The following is a 25581-nucleotide window of genomic DNA, read 5'->3' on the forward strand; positions in this document are numbered from 1 at the left end:
CCTTCAAGCTCCTCACCAATGCACACAAGGCACTCCACAACACAGGACCAGCATACCTCAACAGACGACTCAGCTTCTACACCCCCAACCGCTAGCTCTGCTCCGCCGACTTCGCCCTCGCCACCGTCCCCCGCATCCGAAGAGCGACCTCCGGCAGCAGATCATTCTCACACCACGCCGCCAAAACCTGGAACACCCTCCCCATCCTCCTACGGCAGACACGGGACCTGCTGACCTTCAGAGGACTCCTCAAAACCTGGCTGTTCGAGCAGTAGTAGCATCCCCCCCCAGCGCCTTGAGACCCTCACGGGTAAGTAGTGCGCTTTACAAATGTTCTGATTGATTGATTGATTGATTGATTGATTGATTGATTATGGAAATCTCTGAAGCCAAAAGCATTGCATCTGAGCGTTATGGGACAGGTATCCGGGGCTATGTTAACATAGGTGATTTACAAATTACTGAAAATAATTATTTGAAAACGTCTTTGCGGTTTTCTATTTCCATTACGAGATAACTATGTGATAAATTAGTTACTGCACCATATTTGTCGTATAGGATTAAATGAGCCCCTCTGGCATTGTGGATTTAAATTTGGTCCCACCCACACCTATCACTCTCCAGGCTAATTATCAGTAACGTCTTAAAATTGGATAACACCCAATCCATTCCCCAGATCAAGTATACTTACATAATTACAAATCAGCTGGGCTGTCTGGGAGCCCTTGACTTGCTAGTTGGTTTGTATAGCACAGATAACATTTGCATACTCGGAGTGCTATGCAATCAGATCATGAGGTGTTGGTACGGTTAAAATCGACTGCGCTTATATTTCAATTAAATTCTGATCTTGCATTGAACGTTATTTAAGTTGGGTGAAAGTGAACACAATCCACATCTGTCGACCTACATTAGGGTCAGTCTTGTGGCTAGCCCGCTCAATTTTTTCGAAACACAAGAGCGCCAGACATATATGCGCTGGTGTTTTCCAGTGATAACTCTCTGCTAAGTCGTGCAAGCCCTTTTCTTTTTCTACAAATATTTCAATGCCTCCCGGAGAAAATGAACACAGCTTTGCTTTTTGCTTCAGCCCTCAGAAGTTACAGATAAACGTTTTCCAATCTTATAACCCGATGCCCATTCGTTTTACTGTGACTAGATTTTTAAGTGCTGCAATTTCCACCATGAAGACATGGAGAGTTGAAACCTAATTTTGTTGTTCACACTCTCTATTTTTACAAAACACTCTGGTTATTAGGCTCCGTTTCATATTTTATCATGTGACATAATGAACTATCTGTGTCTGACACGTCAAAAGGAACTATTGATCAATGATTGAATTATTGAGTTTTTGTTTCCACTTCTAGACCCTCACGCCAGTTCTTATTCAGGAAGTTTGTGAACAAGGTTAGCTGACTCCAAGGATGCCCTTAAGTAGTACTGGGGCTGTGTCTATCTCTCAGCTAAGCTTCTGTATTCAGAGGATGTCCCGAATGGAGTCTTTCACTAGGTCATATAAAGGGGATTTTGTTCCCATTTTGAATATCTTGCATTCCTCCGAATGCACAGAGGCTGGTCAACAGGAAACGTGGAAGAGTACACCAGATGTAGTGCTGTTTCTGAGAGGTCGACGATTGGGAAAAAGAGGGGTTGGTGGTGATAGCTGACATCTCTAGTTATTTTCGTCAGGTATGGTGGCAAGGCACTGTGCAGTAAGACTTGTAGTTCATTGTTCAAGACGTTGCTCTGGTAGTTGCTCTAGCCTGACTGGTCACTAACAGAAAGAGGACAGCTGTTTACTCTCGCCTTGTTGACTGCTTTGGCTGGGATGGTGGAAGATGGTGCTAGTGCAATGGGAGAGGCAATACAGTTGGTTTCTCCCGCAGAAATGGAGAGGGTTAGATTAATTGGTCTCAGATGAAAAGTGTTAGAACTGGGGGGTCTCTAGTTGGCAGAGGTAGGTACCTTTGACCAAATAGGGACCCTTGCTTCTAAGTCAGGGAAAGGGGATTACACTACTGGATAACCCCTGCCCACCCCCTTGGTAGCTTGGCACGAGCAGACTGGCTTATCTCAGAGGCAGTGTGCTAAGCATTTGTGAACACATACAGTAATACAGTGAAAACACCACAGATGGACACCACACAGGTTTTATAAAAAATAAGTATTCTTTATATAGACTTAACACAAGACCACAAACGTCAAAACTCCACAATACTGTACTCAAAATGGACTTAAAGATGGTAGAAGTAACTTAGTTCAAGTTGCTAGTAAATACGACACAGTTCTCACAAAAGTACCTGGATGCGTAACGCAAAATAAACAAAAGGCTCGCAGCGTTGGAGATGCGTCGGTTCCTTGCTTCGGGGGAGACGATGCGTTGCGCCTCAATGTTTGCGCAGAGTAGGGGATGCGTCTTGATCCTTACCGGAGAGAAGGTGATGCGTAGATTCTCGTGCTGCAAGATGGCACCTCGATGCGATGGAACAATCCGGTGCGATGCTATAAGATGGCGCCCTTGATGCGACGATGTTGAGTCAATGCAGGCACGCTCTGGCAACCTTGCGGTTACTCTGCACTTTGGAGCCGCGACAGGCCCTGCAACATGCTTCTGTGATGATGCGACGGCGACCCTCACAGTTGCGACGCGCTTCTCCGGTGATGCGACAGCAGACAGCTGTGACGAAGACACGCTTCTGGGAGATGCGGCGGTGGCACGCTTCTCCGGCGATGCGCCGGCTATAGCTGCGGCGGCGACACGCTTCTTCTTGTTGCGTCACACTTCCAGCTCCCAGCGAGACGCAGGCTTCTGCAGAAAGAATTCACAGCAAGGAAACTCAGAGGGGAACTGGTGGTGAAGTCTGTTGTCCCTGAGACTTCAGCAGGAGGCACTCACAAGTTCAAGCCCTTGAAGAAATATTCTGCAAGATGATGAAGTACACACAAAAGTTCCTTCTCCTCTCCTTGGCACTGAAGACACCACAGTAGGCCAACCCAGCAACACAGCACACTGGCAGGGGGGCAGTCCACTCCTACAGCTTCCTGTGGTTCTCCTTGGCAGAGGTTTCTTCTTGTTGTTCCAGAAGTGATCTAAAGTCTTGGGGTCTGGGGCCCCATATTTATACTACTTTTCTCTTTGTTTTCTGAAGGCAGAGAGGCCTTTGCCTAGTCCAAAGCAGTTCTGGTCAGTCCTGGAGCACTTTGTTGACAAGACTCCTTCTTTCCTTTCAGAGTGCAGGGCAGAGACATCAGACGCACCACAGGAGGTGGAGCCAGCATTGTGGAGGGAAGGCACAGCCCTATTCAGGTCCCAGGTGCAACTCCTCCCACCCATCTACATGCAGATCTTTCTATTCAGCCCTGTGCAGACTCACCCTCTCTCCTGGAATCCCCCAGCCCCTGTCACTCACAGAACCAGACACACAATACACAACCTAGCAGAGGCAGGCTTGGACAGTTAAGCAAGAAAATACCTACTTTCTTAAAGTGGTATTTTCAAACACAGAATGTTAAAACCAACTTTACTAAAAGATGTATTTTATCATTCTGAGCTCATGCATACTAAACTCGAATGTCTATCTTGTTCCTTGAGTCAGTTAGGATTATAAGATGTAATAATCAAACTGCCCATTCTGGCCAATGGGGAACAGTTAGCCTTGCAATAGTGAAAAACGAAAATGGCTGTAATTCACTATTAGGACATGCCACACACACCAGGGCATGTCCTACCTTATACTTACAATGCACCCTGCCCTCGGGCCTACCATAGGGGTGTCTGATATGAAGATAAGGGAAGGTTTAGGGACTTGCAAGTGGATGCACTTGGTCAGTCAGCATGGCAGTACCAGACTGCAAATAGGCTCTGCAATGGCAGCCCTGGGACACACTTTACAAGCTGCTTCTGTGGGTGGCACAACCAGTGCTGCAAGCCCACCAGCAGCATTTGATTTACACGCCCTGGGCACACATGGTGCACTGCACTAGGGTCTGACAAGTAAATCAAATAACCCAATCATGGAGTCACTAATCAATACATCAATTTAACATAGAGAGCACCTGCACTGTGGCACTGAAAGGCAGTGGCATAGTGCCCAATGCATCTAAACCAGCAAAACATATCAAAAACAGAGGAAGCAATCAGAAAAAATGGAAGGGAGACTCGCACCAATGGTACCAGGTCTAACAAAGAGTTAAAGTTTGGCCAGTAATTGCTTTTGGTCCAATGGTTTCACTGGCTGATATGGCAGTACGTTCCAGTGGCAAAGCGAGCTGGTGGCTCAATCAGCTGATCGAGAAGAAACAGCTGGATTTTTTCTTCTTTTTAGAGCAGAGAGGAAGTAATTAGAGTGGGAATCAAATGGGAGGTGGACTATTAGGTTGATTAATAAATGTGTTTTGGACAGGGTGTATGGTATGTATGCTTCAATAAGAGTTGCGCGCTTGTATAAGGTAGTGAAGAATTGCAAACTAAGACAAGGTGGCTTACAGGGCAGACTGGTGCTCAATGTGAAAAGAACAAATCACATCACAGGTCTTGAGATCTCTTCACTGGCTGCTGGTAAAACAGAGAGTGCTTTTAAAAAAAACTCTGCCAAGTGCATAAAGCTCCTCATTCTTTACGATGTAACTTTTCTTTACTATTTTACTTTACTATATTTCTTTACTAATTTAATTTTCTTTACTATTTAGCTTTTAACTTTTTTCTATATAAAATTTTTACAAGCTCAATTGCTATCCCTTTTTGGAAATACCTACATTTCACCATTCCTCTGTCCGAGGCACAACTTTTTCTGTTGCAGTGGCATAAATATGGAAATCTCTCACGCTGACCATGCAATCACAATCCTCTCCACTGAAATGTAGAAAGGATCTGAAAATATTACTCTTCCCCTCATCATAGACACCATTTTGGTCATATGGTGAGTATTCCCCACTTCACTTTCGTAGCGTTGGTTTGGATTGGCACCAAAATACTTTTCCAGGGGAAGGTTGAACCCATTAAATGTTTATGAAACAAATTATGCAGACTCTGTAGCAGCGGGGCTAAGGGCAGAATCCAGAAGTGGCTGTGCCACACACCACGAGGTACAAAACAGACACCGTGGGAGTAGACATATGGGTGCAATCTAGAAAAGGTGAAGGTACAACCCAAGGAACATTAAGCAGACACCACAGAAGTATCTCCAGAGATCAGTCAACAGCAGTGGAGGCATAACCCCACAGAAATAAATAGACCCCTTTGGACAGTGTCCCCGGGGAAACCCTGAAATTGGAATTGAACAAACAAAAGAAAGATTTTTAAAAAATCCAATGTGGTGGGTCAGCCAAGAATAGGCAGCCCTTAGGGGCGCAGACAACTGGAAGTCGACATGAAGAAGTCATATGGGAAGAAAATAATAAGAGGGAGATGGTGAATTAGAGAGGAGATAGTGGTGTGCTAAAAGGCCCCCAATATGTTAGTCAGGAGTGGGGAAAGAGGGAGAAATCATCACATGAGTTAGACATCTAAAGTCAAGGACAAGTCACTGCTTGCTGAACATTTCTTGGTTTAACTAAATCCAGTACAGACTACTGTCCAGACAAAATCAGTTCTTTCTTTACAATATTTTTTAATTTGTCTTTGGAATTTGAGGTTGCAAGGAAAGTGGGAAAGGGATGACGTTTGCTTCTTTTGGGAGAAAGCACTGGCAAGGAAATTTCACAATAGCTTGACGTCGTTTCAGGAACTTCATTTGACTCCAGCTCCACAAAAATACTTGTTGAGTAACAGGAGTAATTGGGTTACTGGTTGGGGGGGGCCTGCTCAAGCAGCAACCACAAACATTGTCAGGGTGAGGCACAAGCAAACCCCAAATTAATCTGTGCTCAACCCTATGGTAGCTTGGCACAGAGCAATCATACTTAACTTTGAGGCAATATGTAAAGTATTCATGCACGGTTCAAACAATAATTAAGTGAAAACAAACCACAAGAACAATCCCACACCAATTTAGAAACACAGAGCAAAATATAATCAATAATTTAAGAGAAAAACAACAAAAATCTAATCAGTAGAACCACAGTTTTAAAGGTTAAAGTGCAAATAGTGCCAAAAAGCCCAAAGCGCCACTTGCAGCCATCTGGTCATGCAAGACCGGGAGAAAGTCATAAGTTCAGGCCAACCGCAAAGGAGAGCGGGTCGGATACAGCGACCAGGTTAGTTCTGCTTCCAAATCCAGTGCAAAGAGTCCCGTTTTTCCTGGAGGGAATCATGAGTAACAGAGAAGGGTTGAGGAAGGTTGTCAGCGTAGTGCGGAGAGCAGGTCTAGCGTCGCGGACAGTTGTTGCTGTAGCGAGAAGATCCTGTTGTCTTCATGAGTAGTTGGGCTTTGGTGCCCTCCGCAAGCAGTCAAAGCCGTAGCGTGAAGAATTGAGTTGCTGGAACTTTATGATGGATAGGCTGTGCGAGCAACAAGGATTTGGTGCAACAAGGCCCATTCCTGGTTGCGAAGAACCTAAAAATTTCAATTCAGCCTCTCAGAGGCCAAACCAAGGGTCCAGGACCTAAGGAGCACCACTTGGGTGTCAGAGGCTTGCTTCAGCTGGCTCTTGATGCTGGTTTAGGTGGTTGGCAGCCTGTTGTGTCACTGTGGGTCTGAACAGGAGGTCAGCAGACTAATCCTTGGAGTCACTCTGGGAGTCCTGGGTTCAGGCGCAGGCCCTATCTCTCTGACTCAGGCAGGAGGGAAGGGGGGGAGCAGGGCAACAATCCATCATGGCAGCAGGGCAGCAAGTTGTAGTCCAGCAGGGCACAGTCCAACAGGGTGTCAGTCCTTTCAGCAACACAGCAGTTCTTCCTGGCATAGTCTTCACAGGTCCAAAATTGTACTGAATAGTTGATGTCTGAGGTCCAATATTTTTACCAGGTGCCTCCTTTGAAGTGTGAGAAGCTTCTAGAGGTTTCCCTTTGAAGTGCACATTTCCTGCTTCCCCTGGTTTCAGACTAGCTACAGAAGTTATGCAGCCCTTTGTGTGGGGCCAGGACTTTTTCGTTTTTCACTACCAGGACATGTAAAACTTAAGAGTACATGTCCAACGTTTTTTAAATACTAAGGGTGGGTGGTAAAATCCTCTCTGCTGGCAGAGTTCATGGAGTTTTGCCACTCAAAATAGCATCAATCAGCCATGTGGCAGGGACTGGCACCCACCCCCTAGATGTAAGCCTCGCACACCCTGCATCATTGCGGGAGAAATATTTTTGATGCACACAAATGGCACAGAGTCATCGGTTCACCTCTAATGAGCAGCGAGGGTGCATTTACTGGGAGGTTTAAGTGCAGTCTGCTCGTGGACTTGAGGGAGAGGGGGACCACCAGTCCCTGGCACAGGGAAATTGTCAATTGTTACCTTGCAGGCAAAAATGTGGCTCAGCTTAACTGACGATGGTCACTGAAAAACCCTAGAAACCTATTTAATAATTTCTGGACTGCTGGCGGGAGCAGCTGCTTCTGACTCTGTGAAGGCGCCTTGGCAGAAATTGAATCACAGGAGCTGCAGGGTGTGAGGCATCTTCACAGGAGCCCAAAAGGTAAGCGGGCATCACAGGACGATTGGGCAGTGAGGCATCCTTAGAACTCCAAGCGCAAAGGACAACACTGGAGCTCCATGGAAGGTGGGGCATCAGGGAAGCTTGGGGGGACTGCCACAGGATATCTGGAGAGAGGTACATCAGGAAAGCTCCAGTGGTCCTTACTGGAGCTTGGTGATAGGTACCATTGCAGGAGTTTCTAAAACGGGTGTTTTGTGCACACGTAGGTTGCTGCTGCATTTTATCACCAGATGCAGGCGCACCTGAAATGGAGTCAGAGGGTTTGAGCTGCACCTGACCTTCCGCCCCAGCCAGTAGCAGAAGAAAGGAAAGATCCAACAGGGCAAGCTCTTGGGGCCTGACTGGGGCACAGCGCCACATCTTGCTGAGTGTTGTGGATGCCTCCCCCTTTATCAATTAAAAGAGAGATACACAGACTTTTCCTGCCTTCACCACACAGAATAGTGTGCTAACTCCTGGAACAACTGCACAGGAAGAGGCACGTGAGCATCCCAGGAGATGCATGCACAAGGAGACCCCCAGAGCTTAAAGGAAGACTTCTTCAATATATAAACATAGAGTAGGGTACCCTCCAAGGTTGTGAAGAGTACGAGGACACAATCAAAGTGAACGCCAAAGGGGTGCCAAGAAAGAGCCTGTTACCTTCAGCTGAGACTTAGAAACGTTGTTGCTTTTGTCAACGTCTAATCAAGCAGTAAACGCGTGCCAGATGGGCTTCAGAAGCTCTGCTTTTAGGGCCATGTCCAGGATGTATGGCTCGATGTTGCTGCGGATAAAATGAAAATATGCTTTGTAGAGCTGCATGTAGCCACAGGATGGCACATTCGGCATTGCCAGTTAGCGTTCTAGGTCCTTAATTGGACATCGTGCTGGTCCAATACACTGTGTAGGCGAGCGCTGCTCCAGAAATAGCGTGTGGTCCGCGGGAAAAGTCAAATCTAGGTAAGATGGTGGTCAAATTTACACCCAGGGCGGGATGTACACCTAAGCATGTCACTTTTGTACTGCTACAGAGGATGGTAACGGCAGGTCTTAAAGGTTCGCATTGGGCTGTCTTTTTTACTGACTGGTTAGGCACATCATTTTATCAGCGAGGCTGCCCAATTGACACATGTATGGTTAATTCCATCATTTCAGCTGTGGGCCTACGTTCCGCCTTGTAAAGCAGTAGTTCACGCTAAGTCGATCATGCTCGGTGCACGTCAACAGATGGCTGAATGTGACATTCCAGATTACATATGGGCCCACTACCCATCAAGGGCACAGGAGCCGGTAACTCCGCTTGCGCGCGGAACTCTGTGGAATTTGGAAGAGTTTTTTGGTAACTCCAAGCTCCACCTAGGCCTATTTAATACACTACTCTCTGCCCTCTGGGCCATTCAGGGCCTACCCTGGGGGTGACATATATATTAAAAAGAAAGGGTTGGGTCTGGCAAAAGGTTTATTTTGCTAAGTTGAATGGCAGTTTAAAACTGCATACACATGATGCAATGACAGGCCTTGGACATGTTTAAAGTACTACGTAAGTGGGTGGCACAATCAGTGCTGCAGGCCCATTAGTAGCATTTAGTTTACAAGACTTGGGCTCCGGTAGTGCCATTTACTAGGGACTTGCAAGTAAATTGAAGCTGCCAATTGGATATGAGCCACTTTTCTCATGTTTTAAAGACAGAACATACATTTTTTAGCACTTGTTACCAGTGATAAAGTGCAAAGAGTACTACGGCAGGCAAAAACAAAGTCAGAAAAACAGGTTTACACTAGAGGCAAAACATTAGAGGGGAAAACCAAGCCAAGGATGCTAGGTCTAACAAGTAATCCCTCTATGCCTACATGTTACTAGTTCATAAGGATGCGGTTCCTTTTATTTGCAGCTTGAGAATTTATAGGCTTTTGGTCTCAACCCGAGGGAATATCATGTTTCCATCATGATGGTTGTGTGGACATCAATATGAAGGTATTATGCACCTTATGTCACCAGACTTTGCTAGCACAGCATACAATTTACTTTTAAACTTGAAATCACTTTTAATTCTCAAAAAATGCTCACTCTTGCACGGGCAACTATTTTTTACTGCATCCCTAAACCATTTTTCACACATTTTGGTCCGACGTTTGTTACTCTAACTAATTTGACATGTTTTAATGTTATTTAGTGCCCAAACATATAAATTAATACTGCTCCTAAGTAACAAACGAACAATTGGTGGCTTACCAAGAGAGTCTTTGCAAATAGTAAGATCCTTCTCTGAATCTGAATAAGCGGAGAGTAATCCAGATTGACCTCTGTGGATCACTTTTTTTCACCTCTGTGACCATCTCATTCCAGGTAGCAGCGAGCATGACATGTTTTTAACTGACAATGGGAATCCGCTTGAAGCAGTATGCAATATTCAATCACACCATGAAACGTTTGCTTTTGAGCTCTTTGAAGTTCATGGTACGAAGAGGGTAGGAACAGGAACAATCAAGAGGATTTGGGCCAGAAAGGAGAGTTCTACAGACTCTATTCAGGCAGCCTTTCACCTCTGGATTTGGGTTCCAGCAAAAGCTTACAGTTTGGGAGGGAGAGCTGTCCAGCAGGAGCTTTTCATGTGTTTAAGCACAACTTGGAAAGACGTGCCGCCATGTCATATTTAAGGAATTATACGTTGGTGTGGAGATATGGCAGTCTCTTTGGTATGAGTGAAATTACAAGGAGACACTCCTTGGGAACAACTGTCTCGAAAAAGCTTCCAGCACTGATGAGACAGTTGTGCAGGGCGACATTGGTCAAGACACTGTCACTTTGGAGATTAAGACCAATACTCTTACCGGCCTATTCGGAGTCCTGCATTAAAAGCAGTGCTTATTTTGAGGCAGTGATTGCTCACCGGCACTCATTTTAAGGGACGAGCACTCATATTTCCTCATCAAACATGTAGCAAGAACAAGCAAGGGAAAATACACAGAGGGGAAAGAAGGAGGAAGAGAAATACAGTAAAACCACCACAAAGGGAAAACATGGAGGAAACTGCAAAAGCGAGATAAGAGGCAGGGAGTGTCTGGTAGGGATTAAAGAGAAATGAGGTGGAATAAAGACTATACAACCTTGGTATTCGGCAGGTCCGACATTTAATAGGGCCAGCAGTGGGCATCTGAGCAGAGCTTTTGGCACTGGCACTCATCTTTTACAAATTAAGCACTGATTACAGCTATGATCAGGCACAAACCTTTTTTGGGTGCCTAGATGGGTGAAAACTGTACATTGACCTTAGGTTATGACCCACCCAAAACCCTGCAGGCATTTTTAAAATGTGCTTTTTGCAAAAATATGAGGTTTTGAAACTGAAACGCCACCTTATTCATCATTCTCCCTTGGTTGAACTAGAAATCAAAGCAGCCACGTGGAGACATACAGTGGCCACGATTTGTAACAGCAGCAGCGGTCCCTGCAGTTAAACGCGGTGAGGCAGGGCGATGGGAGATGTCGACAGACAATGGAATAGGAATTATTTATTTATTTATGTTTCCCTATTCCGTCGTCTGTCGACTTCCACCCGACCACCCCATTGCGCTTACCTGCACGGACCGCCTCTGTGTAACAGTATTTCTCTGGGGCTGTTTTACCTCCTGATATGTCTAAAGAGGTGCTTAGTAAATGCTAGGAAACCAACAGACCATGTGGATATTAAGACCCTCATAGGGCTTTATGAAGAAGGAAGGCGATGCTAGGTTCAGAGAGTATATGGGAGGGGGGAAGGGAAATGACTGAGGACGGTGTGAGTTATTAGAGGTCCACATTTAATGCTTGAGGATCATGTTCAAGACTTGGTGACAAGCAAGGTAAAGGAACAATAACTTAGAGTCAAATGTGGGGAGAGGCTAAGAAAGAAGCACTTATTTTAAACAGAAAGACAGGAAGAGAAAGACTTAAGAATGATCCTTACATGTGTGGCACTGGCGTAGTGGGAGAGTCCTGACGATGCTACAGGGAGGAGGCAGTAGAGGAACTTTTACAGAAATATGTGAAAGAGAGAACAGCATATAAAGTAGCGGGGACAAGATATGGTAGGACATAATGCATGGAAAGAGAGCCGAAGGAATGTGGTGCAGTGGCGGCAAAGAGAAGGTGATAACATAGTGTGGAACAGAAGGCCAATGGTTATTGAAGAGTCCACGACAGGGATACCTGAGAACGAGGATTAGAAATGTGGGAAGAAGAGGAGCTGGGGTAGCAGGTGTTCACTGGGCCGAGAATAAATGGCTGCCTCTCAAAGTGTAATGCTATCAAATTATACCGAAATTTGCTCTTTAATCATTAAGCAATTGGAAACCAAATGTGCAAGTGAATTTGAATATTTTAGTTCACTTTTAGCATATATATAAAATTACAGTCTGAGTGAATTATGCTAGTATGTTCAGTATAATAAATAGGGGGCAGTGATCAAGTGAGTGAATTGTGAAAGAGAAAATTGGGAAAGGTGAACAAACATATGAATAACAAATAATGACTGGTCCTGGCTGTGTAATAGCGAGGTATCAGCCTTTCAAGTATAAATCATAAGGGGGTGTTCACTTCATCATGTTCAGAGCTGAGATTGGTCGTGTAGTCTAGTTTTACCAATCCAAAACCGTCACTGCTGATGACTTTTCAATACTTTGGTGATCTTGGTATGGGTTTAACCATGACAATCCCTGTGACACTCATAGGGGCAACCCTATACTAGGGCACATATCAGGGAGTGTCTATTCATTGTACAGAGTAAGGGTGCTACAAAATATGCTGCTTATGTCTCATACGAGAGCATGAATTATGAAGGGTAGGAGGACTTCTGAAGCAGGCACTGGTTTCCCTAACACATGCCGATTTAAACAATTTACTTTTTACATTCCCTAACACATGCTGAGTTAAAACATTTAGGGCCTTATTTATGAGGCCTTGCGACAGTTTTGTGCTTCCGTTTCGTCACTTTATACTCTACAATACCCTTCTCCATTACTGCTCTCTGTCTGATGTTTGGTCTAACTTTTCTTTGAATATACGAATTTGGGATTTGCTTTTGGGAGTAGCTTTTCAGCAAATTACTAAACATTGGAAAGACTTATCTGATCTATGCTTCCAAGCTTGGTGGTATGCAGTTTGCCAAAACCACAGATTGGACACAGCTTATGTGTACCCTGTGTCTCTTGCTGTAAAGCGCTTACAATTATAGTCCCCAGTTACAAAGTTTATTGATTTTCAAGCTAGACTCTCACATGCAACTGATAGAGCGTTGTAAGATTCTGAAATTTGTAGGGGTGCATCATATTCACCGTTAGTCAGCACCCGCATATTAATCAATGTATGTTTAGAAGTGTCATAGAAATGTATTGATGTAATCGTCTAACTTAGAGGTTATTAGAAATGTAGTAATGCTTTTGCAAGTTATTGTGAATGTATTCAACAAAACGAATAATCATTAGTTTTTGTACAATGCAATGTATTAGGCTAAACGTGTGCCATGCTAAAGATTTACGCGTAGGTTGCTTATTCACGAATATGAAAATAATGAACTAATGCTTAGAGTGTGTTTAATAGTGTGTTTAAATTTGTAAAGACTTGGTTACTTATATGTCAAAGAGAAGGCCTGTTCCTTCCTTATGTTAGCTAATGCTGTAGGCCGAAAATGATTCCCTTGGTAAAGGCTTTGGGTTGCAGGGAAATGTAAAATCTCAAAGATGTGAAATAGCTTTTCTCGTTCCCATGTTTCTGTTGCAGGTGCAAGGACATTTAGCTCATTAGAGAGAATAGATCTTTGTTTTAGGAGTTAGGATGCTGCGAGAGGCCAACAGGGGAGTGCATTGGAATGCAAGATAGATACTTTTGCTGCGCAAGGTGCCTGGGACCCAAGGTCAAGCTAACCGTCGTTGGATGCAAGACAACTTTGTGGAAAACTAAAGAGAGAAGACCTGGCCGAAGAGGTGTGCCGAAGGGCGTGTTCTATGATTCTGGGGTTTTGTATTAGGGACAGTGCCCCGTGGGTTGAGCAGATGAGGTTTAGATGGGAAGCTAGAAGGAGCATCTTAGAACGAGCTCTGACTAAGTGAAGGTACTTCTTAAAGGAGTCTTCACTTCTGACACCTTTTCCTTGATTCTCTTGCCTGGAATGGGAATGCTAAGAAGGGATGTCACCTTAGAGGTAGAGTAGGGATAGATTAATGTTTTCTCTTTTGACTAATGACTCCTAATTTAGACATCGGATTAACCATAGCTTTTTTGATGATTTTGGAATCTGTAATTCTTTTTGTTCTGAGTCGGATGAGAATTTTGCGTAGGCTCGCATTTGTATTAGTGCCCATTTACCTTTTGCACCTCGTATTAAGGTGTTTGTATGTTCAATTATTTTTGGTTGTAATAAAATCTTAAAAATTTTAGATTCGGAGTCAGTGGTCCTTTCCAAATGAAGTCTAATTGTGGTAGATATATTTGGTAATTGTGTTCATCCCCTCCACACTATCTGGCAAATAAAAAGATCCTGGCGACCTGTGAGGATTCTTGGAGATAGCCAGGTAGGCAAGAATCCGGCCTTATCAGTTGGTAGCAGAGTAGGATGGTTATTTCCGATAGTGAGAGGAGATCTAGATTAGCATAAGAGATCCTTGAGGCCCATAGAAGTCAAGTGATGGTGACTCATTGGATGGCGAGCAGCGGACGATGGTGGTTGATGGAGATTGACGGAGAGTAGCGGTGCGGCGGAAAGCAGCAGTTCGAGGAGGAGTGAGTATGAATAGGGTGAGATACTTGTAGATTGCGGTGTTGATTTGTTGTGTGATGTCTTGCGGATTTGGAGTGAGTGTTGAGTGATTGTGAGATCAGGCTGTGAGCGCGCGCAGCCCAGGAAAGTCTTAGGCTCGATGAGTAGCTTAAGCGATTGTGGTGTAGAAGACACCCAAGGTAGATTTTGTTGACCACCGAAAAGGGATCGTGAGACGTCATCGATCACCTGGACCGAGATAGGGGGAGCGAATGTGTGAGTGCATGAGGAACCGACGCTGGTCGTGGGTTGCGGTACGTGGAATTTGAGTATTTGTAACCTATCAGAGGTGATTGTCTGGCCGTTCGGGGACAGACAGTTGCAAACCGAGGTCGAAAACTTCGAGAGACTGTGGACGGACAGTCAGAGAAGTAACTTGTTTGGGATAAACGGTTATTTCAGCGTATGAATGGGACAAATGCAAGGGTGAGACGCGAGCTGTGAAGGAGGGAAACTGCTGCAAGCGGAGGACGGGTGACGTCAGAAGGTGCCGCACTGCGATAGGTCGGTTGGTGTGAGTCGCGCTGTTATTGGTGGGGTTGGACATCAGGAAGCAAACTAAAACATTGTGTGCGATTGAAATTTGTTTATCATGAAGTGTTTTAAAGTTTTTCGAGAATTGTACTGGGGTGACAAACATGTGGTTACTCGTGGGGAGAAGAGGCCCTTCCCGAAGATACTCCAGCACATTATATGGCAAGAAATGTAGGGTTGCATACTATAATTTGGCTTGAAAATTGGCATAAAATGACCCAGAATGAAGGAGATTTAGCTTTCCCGCGATATGGCTCATTTAGATTGGAAGTGTTGTACCAGTTGAAATCTGTGATGGCGGCATTACGACCCTTGCCGAGACCAAGCCAGTTTGAAGCGTTGCATGCATGGATTAGAGTAGTGCATGATAGGAAGAGAGATCAAAGTCAGGAGAGGGTGAAAAATTCGATTAAAGCATTTCAGAATGCAAGATGGGATGCCGAAGAGAAAAGGTGGAGAGTGCAAACGATAGAAGGAGACAAGTTGTATCCCCTACTGGTAAAAACTGATGGCTCAAGGATAAAGAGAGTTGAGGATGATGATGACAGTGATACAGATGATAGCCTGCTAGAGAGGTTGTTGTCCGAGAGACCACCTCCATACAATCCCGATCCTTGCGAGGGAAAATCGGCTCAGTCAGAAGAGACTAGTGGAATACTGACTCAGTCGGAAGTGAGAATAGAAGGGAAAATCTCGACAGGAGCTGAGAGTACTAGAAACCAGCATGTAGCCAGCACAGAGGTTGGGAGAGGTGCGCGGTTACCGGATGCTCTAAAGGTACCGGTCACCATTGGACCCATCGTTTCTGTTTATGAACCAAATCAAGAGAAAGTTGGAAGCTCAGTGCAGTCAGCTGTAGGAACGAGGAGTATGACTGAAGGAAATGGATCCGTGAGCCGAATGGAGCAAACTCCAAAACCTATAGAATGGAGTACGCCATTGCCAGCTACAGCAGACTCCTCAAGCGGACAGACAGATGTGAGACCAGTGAAGCCGAGGTCTTTGGCCGAGTCAAGATCAGATTTGCGGATGTGGGCACCACCAGTGAGGAATCAGAATCAGAGTGTGAGAACAGCAGAAAGTGAACGAGGCACAATAGTGAATCGTTCAGTTCCTATGAGTATGTCAGAAGAGAGTAGATCTCAGGAACGGGAAGGTGATTATGATGAAAGGGATGGTGCACCTTGTAGGGAAGTACTGAAGGGAGCCCTGAAGGGGAAAACGTTAGATGTTGTGAGGCTAAAGGCAGAGGTAGACGAGATCATAAGTGGGAACTTGCCTCTTGAGAGAACATGCATGTACGAACAAGATGAGTTACTCATTGTAGCGAAAGATGTGACTCGCAAGGCACAAACTGCCCATGAGAAGTTGTCAGAATTGGCCAAAAAGTATGATATGGACTTGTCCAAAACAAAATTATTGCAAGGAAGTCACAGATTGCAGTGTAATGATCAGGAATTGGAAGAAAAGAGAATCATGGGTTTGAGAACTCATATCAGGGATTTGATCATAGCAATGCGTGCATGGATCACGCATGATAAGTGGGACGAAAGATGGTCCAAGAAGAAAAGTTCAAGGAGAACGATAGGAGAGACGCCACCCCCAGGTGGAGGGGTGACGGAGATAGGGAATTTCCCATTACGAGAGGTACAGAATGGAGGATATGTGCATGTACCGTGGAGTAGGAGTGATTTGGCTGCATTTACAAATGATTTTCCCCGGTTGAGGGAAAAGCCCGTGGAGTGGTACAAGCAAGTTGATTGGTTTGTCAAAATTTCGAAGGTGTTGTGGGTTGATTTGAACACATTATTTGACATCGTGGTTCCGAGTGATTTGTGGTCGGCATGTAAAATTGCGGTTGAGTGGCCAACCTCAGAGCCTAATAGGGACCCAATCTCGAATGGTCCGTCGCCCATAGTAATGAAAAAGTTCGAGCAGGTGATCACATGGTTGAAGTCGAAAATCTCACCTCAGGACATTGATTGGGTGAAGATAGATCGGACAGTGCAAGAGCCAAAAGAGACAGTGCATCCGTTTTATGAGAGACTCTTGCAGGCGTTTAAACAGTACAGTGGATTAGACGTGCTAGACATGAAGGACATGGGACAGTTTGTTTCGAAATTTGTGTTGGGATTGAGAAGTTAGTCTCATGATACAGCAGCATTTGATTTGCTGGCAGAATAAGCCAGTGGATGAGATTTTACGGTATGCTAGGTACTGTAGTGATGAGATAGAATCGAAGCACAGGAAGTCAAAAGACAAATTGATGGTTGTCCAGATGCAAACAGCTCAGCGACAGCCTAATGGAGGGACTCTAGAAAGAAAACAGGAAAATAATCAAGGAGGAAACCAGAATGCCCAGGGTCAGGGAAGACCAAAGTAAATTGATCCTAAGACTGGAATGGATATGGCGACATTGAAAAAGACCACTGCGTGTCATCTTTGTCACCAGATCGGACACTGGAAACGTGAGTGTCCATTGAACCTGTTAAATCAGATACAGCAAGAAGGAGAGGTAGTTCAGGTTCCTGTGGCAGACATGGTCCCTACAGTGACTCGACCGAAGATGGTCAAAGTGGGGTCTGGTGTTCCGCAGATGCAGGTTCCTCAACCACCTAGGATACCGAATATGCAACAGGAAGTCCGAACTTACCTACAGATGCCCATGTTTGAAGGGAGTGAGGAATACAGCCCAGATCCGTTGGCACGACCGTGCTTGAGAGGGGAAGAGGACTGCACGCTAGGAGCAGTCTTGGAAGTAGATCAGAGGGGAACATTTGTGGAAGCAGACATTGATGGCAATGTTCCCTCTAATTTTTGTCCTCTGTGTGCAGCAGTGTAGGGTCTCTGTGCGCTGCAGCCATGGCTATGTGCGCCAGGAACCAGACTGCGCGTGTGTCCAGCGCCAAATACCCCTCCAAACTTTTTATTAAAAAACTGAAAACACGGGGCATTTCCACACATATTAGTCAGTTATTTGGAGTGAGAAGGATAGCGGAGGCATAGAAGGGGAAGAAAGGTTTGCATTCATATAGCACCTGTTACCCCTGATGAGTGTTGAAGCGCTTTTCTGGCGAGTAGCACGCTACTCCTGAACCCATAAAGCATTCGTGTTGAAAATTAGTATAGTGAAATATGAAGTAATTCGAGTGGTGGATATGTTATTCAGTTATTTGGACAGAGAAGCATAGGTGGCGGGATAGAAGAGGGAAAGAGGTTTGTATTTATATAGCGCTTGCTACCCCTGATAGGGTTTTGAAACGCTTTTTTTGGCGAGTAGCACGCTACTCTGGAACCCATAAGGATTAGTGTTGAATTAGTATAGTGAAATATGAAAGTAGTGGTGGCTAAGTTAGTCAGTTATTTGGATTGATCAATGTATTATATTTAATAAATGCTGGGTGGGGTACTGTGATGAGAGGTCTGTGCTGAAAATTCTGTTTCACAGAGCCGGCGCTGTGGCCAAGCAGTCTGTCCCTTCCCTTCTTTGTATGCTTTGGGGTTAGGCATTTACCTTGCATGGATGGAGTGTGTGTTTCTTGTTAACTTATTTATGGATCATTTTTGGCTTTAGTAAGTGTGGCATGTAGATGGGGGCATCACTCACTTTCTGTGATACCATCCATCCCCGCATTTGTTGCCCAGTTGTTGCAATAAGACCGCAATAGCAAACTGGCCATGAAGCCAGTCACTGCTGGAGCAGAACATATTATAAGCCTGATGCTTCCCCAATTACCGCACAATTCTTTATTTTTTTATTTTTTTCAATTTTCATTTCAGGTTTTCACAATATTAGCCACTTCTGTCTGCAAAGCAAATTTAGAACTTAGTTCTGGATGTGAAGTGTTCAAGATGGGAGACAAGTTGAACTTTCTTAAAATGCCCTGTGTCACCAATCTAAGCCTTCCAACCAATATCCTGCCCTTATGTTTCACAATTCCATGACTTCATCCACCTTTAAGTTCCTGTATCTACCTGTGGTGTCCTCCAGGCTCTGTGAAGCAGAATTTTTTGCCCACCTTTAGAAACGGTGATGGCAGGGACAGCGTTGTGAATTTGTGCTCTATTCATGTGAAGCGATGTAAGATGCTGTGTTGAAATCTGCTGGCGCCTTGTTTTATTCACAAAGGTTCAGTGTATCTATGTCTGCCTACTTGAATCTGCAAAGGGAATGTCAGAAAGGTCCCTGCATTCGCCAAGCCATGAGTTATCACAACTACAACTTTTCCGATGTGTTAAATGAATGTGGACAAAACGCAGTTCATGTGTTTAAAAAAAAGAGGAACCTAGCAACCTCACCTCCTCCCTTACTAAGCTGCAGTAAGGAAGCTGTCTTCCACAAAATGATAGCCTTTGGTTTGTTAGAGGAGTTTAGTTAATTGAAAACCTAATAGCTCTGTGTTGACTGTCCTCCGATCTGAAATATTCGCAAAATGAATATCACTTTCCATAAGTTGTAAGCAATAGCATGAACAACTGTTCAAACAATTGAATTATTGTTTTATGCAGGCAGCTTGTGGGGTGTTTGTCCTGTAAAGGAGGGTGTTTGTGGAAGACATTCCTGGGCCTTTCCAAGCTGCCATGCTTTGGAGTGCCTTGGCACATTTTCATAGGTCTAATACTGGTTTTGTTCTTAGCTCGGAATAAAGGTGGACTACCCATATACTTATGCTGTGCAGCAGCCGCTCCTTAACTGAGCAGCGATGCAGGCAGAGTGAAGTGCTTTCTAACTGAGCAGATTACACAGTGGGAGTGTGAGTAGGTGGTGATTGGAGACTTGTGCAGCTGATGGTAACTTTGGGATGTGGAGCAGCTGTGCACCTAGAACCAAACCCGTTTTTTCACAGAATACATTTTTTTCTAGCCGTGTACAGCAGTTTAAACTTTCAGTCGAAATGCTTTCGTGAGTATTTGTGGAGCTGGGGTCGAGACTGCTGGAGCTCCCACCTGGATGACGACGTCCAAAACACCTGATCCAGGAACGTAAGAAGCCATGGGCCAGGGGGCGGTTGGTCATGTGTGGGGCATGTTTACGAACGGCTAAGGCAAGGCAAATGACCATGTGTTTCACCGTTGTGTAAGTACCTTTTTTGCAAATTTGTTTGATAGTAAAACCTACTCTTCTTTCACTGTAACCCCCTACCAGCAAGGGGAGTCTGTGCGCCTGAGAGCCACGAGGCAGAAGAGAAGGTGGACTCGCAGTGTGTATATACCAGTTTGCAACTTACTATTAAAAAAATAAAAATTAAAGCTTTCCTCTGGCGGTGAAAATATCTTCATTACTAATGCAGAAAAATATAAAAGCAGCCTCAAAACCTTGCAAAGATAAGTGTGATGCTGGGGCAGGGTTGGTCGATTAGAGTATATAATCTAGTACAGTGAGCAGCTCCAACCTTTAGAAAACAGGCTGGGTTGCAGGGGATGTAATAACCAGTTTCAGGAACTGCTGCAAACTTTGGGGAATCTAGGTTATCCATGTACATTCCTAATCGCTTTCAAGTGCCAGTGCTCCTGTTCTTTCACCTGTGCCATTTCACTCTCTGTAGCAACCATGTTCTCTCTTTCTCAGTTTTTCTCTTTCTGAAACCCATGCTGCTGTTCTCTTTCATGCCCATGATCTCTCTTTTGCCCATGCCCTGTCTGGGTCACCCGTACTCTGGCTTTCTCTCGAGTCTTGTGCATTCATTTTTCTCATGGTGCTCGCGTGCTCTTTCGGTGTCCGGGGCTTGCTTTCTCTGGCACTCGGGCGTGCTGTCTCAGCCTGACTCTCTTGCTCTCTTTGTGAGTACTTCCCCCTACCTCCCCTCTGTTGCTACTTTAGGTAGTCAGCCACGAGCTGATAAACTACTACAAACATGATGCATGTGGGTGAATTCTGCATGTCCATTTGTCCTGGGCCTCAGCTTACCCTGACATACACCCACATTTGACATTGCTTTACATTGTGAATTTTGTTGGGGGCTAAAATTAAACTACTTACGTACTCCCTTAGCCCAAGTCATAGCTGCCAATGTTTCAGATTGCTATGTGTGACATTTTCATAATTTCAGTGAAATTATGTGTGACATTTCAGCGACCACGAGTGACACTTACTCGCGAGCAAAATAAAGGAATAAAGAGGGAAACATATAAATATTGGACATTACACCCATTTCAGCAACGAGAATGTTTAAGTTCACTGCTCCAAAGCATAAGAAATAATTGTTAAACAACTAATTTATCAGACTACAGCCAACATTTCAAAAAATAGATAAAGCAGTCTAGAAGGCATTCATAATTTACTATAATCAGCTGCAGAGTCACTCGATTGAAGCCGACCATAAGCTGTAAGCAAGCTGCATTAGAAAGTGGAGCGCGGGAGGCACTCTTTTAGGCCACAGCTAGGCTGATAGTATAGTCTCACTAACCTGATTTCAGAACACTTTCTTTTGAGGAAGGTGACGAGCCAGCTCTGTGGTAAAGATTATGCTCAGTCCTGATGGCACACACGCAGTGATTCATTTTTGGATTAGGATTTCCTCATTTATTATTATAGTTACTGGCACAGGCCTTTACTTTTACCCATCTCTGCAGTTTAGACCACAGTTGCCAAGTTGACTTTCCAGCCAGAATGGCACTTAAGCCAAAAAAAAAGCATGTAGCATCCGTGCACCACAGGAGGTACTGTGTGATAGAAACACAGCGAGGGGATGAAGCGGACGTTCCATGACGAATGCACAGAAGAACATTCTCGCAATCTTTCACGAGTAAAGACACTTAAAAGCACAAAACCTGCCAATCATTGCGAGGCTGATTGTGACCCTTTAAACTAGTATTCATGTTAATTGCAGCGCCCGTGTGCGCTGCAGTTCACAAGAATACTATCTCAAAGGGTCACAATCAGCCCCGAAGCTGTGCACAATAAAGAAAAGCAGAGTCTCAAATACAGCGTGTGCTAAAGCACACGTCGTGTTTGAGACACTGTTTTTCTTTTCTTAACAGTGCACAGCTGCGGGGCTGATTGTGGGCCATTGAGTTAGTATTCATGTTAATTGCAGCGCACACGGGCGCTGCAATTAACACGAATACTAGTTTAAAGTGTCACAATCAGCCCCGCAGCTGTGCCCTCTCAAAACCCAGAACCACAGGAATGACCGTTTTTCGCGCCGCTCGCGATTTAAAAGCGGCGGGCGAACGGTCTTGTGGGATGTGCGCGCTAAATACAGCACACTGCGCGCTTAGAGTGACTTCGCTGCGCGCGCGCTCACGCGCGCAGGTTATTGGGAACAGTGATTGATGGTCACCCTACAACCTTTTTGGTTGACACCGGTGCTACTCGGTCTACTGTTCGATCTGCAGTAGTCCCTGACCTACCCCTCTCGGGACAATCGATCCAAGTCGTTGGTGTAGCAAATAAGAAAATGACTAGCCCATTGACCGAGCCAATTCCAGTAAAGATAGGAAATTTCAGAGATCGACACCAGTTTGTGGTGTGCGATTCCAGTCCAGTTTGCTTGTTAGGTAGAGACCTGTTGTGCAAGCTGAATTGCACCATTTATTGTACCCCAAAGGGAGTAGAAGTACAGACAAGGGATGATGATGCGACCTTCAAGGTTGCGAATCAGCGTGTGTGCATAGAAATGTATCCAGCATTGACAGTGGAAGAACTCCCACTAGATCTGAGGGATTCCGTGTCAATTGATGTTTGGGACCTTAGTGGAGCGGAGGTCGGATTGGTCAAGGGTGTAGACCCAGTGAAAATCCAGGTTAAGCCAAATGTAGAGTTCCCTAGGACACCCCAATATAATTTGTCACCTGAAACTATTGCAGGGATTAAACCTGTAATTGAGTCGATGATCAAGCAGGGAATTCTAAAGGAGATCATGGGTAGCCCATGCAACTCACCTATCATGGGACTACAGAAACCAAGTGGGAAGTTCAGGATCGTACAAGACCTGCGAAAGATTAACGAGATAGTCGTTCCATGTTGTCCAGTGGTACCGTATCCGTCTGTGATTCTGTTTCAGATCCCATGTGAAGCTGAATGGTTCACAATGATTACCTTGTATCAAGCCTTCTTCTCGATTCCTCTACATGAGGAAAGCCAATTTCTTTTTGCTTTTTGGCTGGAGAATCGTTTGTTAACGTGGTGTTGTATCCCACAGGGTTATACGGAGAGCCCGTCTATCTTCAATCAGATCTTGAAGAAGAATCTTGAAGGTCTTGTGTTGCCGCAGAACTCTGTTCTGGTGCAATACATCGACGATCTGCTCGTTGCGTCAGAGACTGAAGACACTTGCAGGATCGATACAATTGCCCTACTGAATTATCTGGCAGAGAATGGACACAAGGTGTCTCCGAACAGACTGCAGTACTGTTTGAGTGAAGTGCAGTATTTGGGTCACAGAATTGAGAAAGGCAGGAGAAAGGTGTCACCAGACCGTATTGAGGCTATTATGAATATGCCTGTGCCTACCACTCAGAGAGAAGTCAGAATGTTCTTGGGGATGGTTGGCTACTGTCGCCAATGGATTCCCAATTTCTCTTTTGAAGCAAAGCCTTTACAATGGCTGACGCGCAAGGATGTGAGCAATCCGGTACCATGGGACGAAGACTGTTTGAGATCATTTTTGAGGCTGAGAGAAGCCTTGTGCTGTGCCCCAGCTTTGGGGATGCCTGATTACAATAAGGCAGTTGCCTTATTCTGCTGTGAAAGGGAAGGTTGTGCATTGGCAGTCTTGACTCAGAGTCATGGAGGTGTCCGTAGACCAGTTGCCTACTTCTCAGCTTCTTTTGATCCGGTAGCTTCTGCGTTGCCCGGATGTCTCAAATCCGTTGCTGCAACAGGTGTCAGTATTGAAAGATGTGAGAGCATTGTAATGGGTCATCCGCTTACAGTTTATGTACCACATTCTGTTGAACTGTTGATGACAAGGACTAAAACACAGCACCTCACGAACAATCGATTGACTCATTATGAGCAAGTTATACTTGCTGCAGAGAATGTGACTTTGAAGAGGTATTCTGTTTTAAATCCTGCCACGTTATTGCCTATTCCAAACGTAGATGATGAAGATTGTGAGGACCATGATTGTCTCAATGTGACTGAATTGTGCACCAAACCGAGACCAGACATTATTGATGAGCCGCTCACAGACTCTGATGAAATTTTCTTCTTGGACGGTTCATGTTTAAGAGACAGGGCTGGTCGACTGAGAGCAGCGTTTGCTGTATGTACCATCACAGGAGTGGTTGAAGCCGCTTGTCTAGAAGGAGTACACTCCGCACAGGTGGCTGAACTTATTGCTTTGACCCGTGCCTGTTTGGCTGCTGTCCAGATTCGGGTAACGATCTACACCGATAGTCAGTACGGGTTTGGTGTCGTTCATGATTTTGGGCAGTTATGGTCACAGAGAGGGTTCATGACATCTTCTGGTTCACCCATCAGAAATGGGGAATATGTGAGACAGTTGTTGGAAGCATTGCAATGTCCAGAGGAAATCGCAATTGTCAAATGTTCTGCGCACAGCAAGGGGAACGATTTTGTGTCGCGGGGTAAAAGCTACGCGGATGAAGTTGCCCGGTTTTGTGCAGAATATGAATGCATATTTACTGATGGCCATGTAGAAAAGAGCCAAGAAAGAACCGATCTCAGCATGATGTTGACCATGGCTGATACATGGGAGGAGCTAAAACGGGTGCAGGATGAAGTTACTGATCAGGAGCGAGACAGTTGGATACGAGCTGGATGTGAAAAGTGAGATGTTGATGTATGGATTTCGAATGATGGATGAGCTGTGTTGCCAGAAAGTTTGTTGAACCCAATGGCACGACGGATACATGGTGCTGTACATCTTGGTAGAGATGCGAAGATGCGAAGATGCGAGTGTTTCGACAGACCTGGTACAATCCGAAGTTTCGTGCAGTAGCTGAAGCTGTGTGTCAGAGGTGTGTTACATGTCAGCAGATGAATGCAGGAAGGAGAACTGCTGTGACTTTGGGCCACATTGGGAGGTCAGGAGGGCCTTTCAATACGATGCAGTTGGATTTCATTGAGATGCCAAAGTGCAATGGGTTGAGGTACATCTTAGTTGTGGTATGTGTCTTTTCAAGATGGGTGGAGGCTTACCCAACACGCAGATGTGACACACTCACTGTAGCTGAACTGTTACTGAGAGAGCTTATCCCGAGGTTCGGTTTTCCGACCTCTTTGGAGTCAGACAGAGGGACACATTTCCATAGTGAGATCATGAAATTGCTTTGTGCTGCCTTAAATGTGGATCAGAGGTTGCATTGCAGTTATCGTCCAGAGGCTTCTGGGATTGTGGAACAAGTTAATGGGACTTTGAAAGCACGGATGGCAAAAGTGTGTTCTTCGACATGACTGAAATGGCCTGACGCATTACCCTTAGTTCTCATGAGCCTCCGTAGTGTTAGTGATAGGAGGACTGGGTTGTCACCTCATGAAATACTCATGGGGAGAGCAATGCGATTACAAGCAATACCTGCTACTGCTTTGATTAACATCACTGATGACTTGATTCTCGACTACTGTAAGGGCCTGGCTGACGTAGTCTGTTCTGTGTCTCAGCAGGTGCAAGCAGCAGCTGTTCCAGCCGCATGTGACCTGTGCCACGACCTATGCCCAGGGGATTGGGTGCTTGTGCGTAAACACGTGAGGAAGAGTTGCCTGGATGCTCGTTG

This window comes from Triturus cristatus, chromosome 4_2 (genome assembly GCF_964204655.1).
Source record: "Triturus cristatus chromosome 4_2, aTriCri1.1, whole genome shotgun sequence".
Classification (NCBI taxonomy): domain Eukaryota; kingdom Metazoa; phylum Chordata; class Amphibia; order Caudata; family Salamandridae; genus Triturus; species Triturus cristatus.